Source organism: Seriola lalandi, unplaced genomic scaffold (assembly GCF_002814215.2).
Source record: "Seriola lalandi dorsalis isolate HSWRI2012SDOR001 ecotype SW California unplaced genomic scaffold, Sedor1 jcf7180002053943, whole genome shotgun sequence".
Classification (NCBI taxonomy): Eukaryota; Metazoa; Chordata; class Actinopteri; order Carangiformes; family Carangidae; genus Seriola; species Seriola lalandi.
This window is the reverse complement of record NW_019524496.1, coordinates 9,447-11,260: the sequence shown is the minus strand read 5'-3', so window position 1 is coordinate 11,260 and position 1,814 is coordinate 9,447.

The following is a 1,814-nucleotide window of genomic DNA, read 5'->3' as shown; positions in this document are numbered from 1 at the left end:
GGGGTTTTTTTTTTTGATGTTTCGTAGTGTGGAAGTCGAGCATCAGGCTCCACGACACCATGAGATTTTGTTTTTCTCCAAGAAAAATATATAAAATAATCTTTTTTATTGTCTATATTGAAACTCCAGCAACATGACTGAAGCATTACAATGCAGTTTGACTGAAGACTGATTGTGTCTCTAGACTGTCCCGCTTCGACTGTCCCGCTTCGACTGTCCTAACAAAGCGGATCCTTCGTGCCTCGATCTATCCCAAAGATTCATTGTGTGTCGGTAATGAAAGCAGGAGACGCACCTTAAGACGCAAAATCCTCCGTGGGCCGGACCGTCTAATTTCGGTTCGGCCCTCTCCGTCTACAGCGGCGATGAAGGAGCACACCTTCGTACACCTGGTCCTTCCCGCTCCTCAGTGAGAACTGAAGAAGACTCTCGGGTTTGAGAGGTGAAACATCCTCAGGAATATGTATCTGTATCTATCTGTAGTGTCTGCTTCGCATATTTCTTTACATTGTACACACAAGTACACAATCTTATGACCTTGTTGTTCGTGCAGTTTCATAAGGAAAGATAAAGGACATGAGGGTGTAAACGCACATCTGTATGTTAGTTTTAGACATGAGAGCTGCTGGTCACTGAAGGAGACGGTGAACGTCAGTGATGCTGTTGTGTCGCTGGGCGCCGAAGCTCCTCTTTGTTTTGGGATTATGTGTCTTATCCTCGGGGGGGGATTCATCACGTCTCACCCTGCTTCAGATTTGTCACTTGCAGCAGGATGCAGAATCTGGTTTTCTATGGTTTCCGTCGGGAATTAAACTTAATCTGTGGTTTGAGAGCGGGACAGACTCTGGTCGTCTCCTCCTGAATGAGCCTGTCATTCCTCCCTGAGGGAGCGCGTCATGGGGGCTAAAGGGAAACGCCGGAGTCAGCTGTCCTGTCGGTGATGCTAAGCTAAGCTAGCCGCTCCATTGAAAGCAAGTGACAGGAGAGTCAACAGATGAAGAAAAGAGTTTTAATTGCAGCAGTCACACCAGTCACCCCCAAGACAGCGAAAAGACGACAAGACTGCAAAGTTTTCCCTCCACAAAACAAACAAACAAACAAACAAACAAACATCTGTGAAGCTGCCTGGTCTGACACACAAACCACATGACCACAGCCGAAGTCCACCTGGGGAGAGACGAGGAAACCTGAAACAGAGTAACAACCTCCGTCACTGCAGCCAATCAGCATCCTTCCTTTTCTGCTGCTTGTATTTTACTCGTCTGTTTGTTTGTGAGCAGGAGAAACTTTACGGAGCGACGGGTCACAGGAAAGTGATGAACCCGTTTCATCTCTGGGCAGATCCGGATGATAGTCAGACAGTCAGAACCGGAGGACATTTTGTTTTCAGGTTGTCTGTCCGTCCAGAAGAGGAAGACTGGAGAAGCTCCGGACGTCGCAGGTCAAATAAACAGTTCAACAGCAACAAAGCTACAGCCTCCGAAATGAATCAACACGTCTCTAAAAATACCTCATTACAGGAAGTGATGCATCACACTGAGTCTCAGCTCAGAGTTCCTAATAAACTGACAGATTATCGGAGATTGTCAAGGTTTTGTCACATGAAATTCCACATCATTAAAAAAATTAAATAAAACACTAAAATTTAGAAAATTTTTTTTTTTTTTTTAGTGCAGATGGAAGCGAGAGAGAGATGAACCATCGAAGGACCAAACATCTCCAGAGGAAAGAAGAGATTCCTGTTCAGCTGAATCAGCACAACTCAGTGAGAGTGTGTGTGTGTGTGTGTGTGTGTGTGTGTGTGTGTGTGTGTG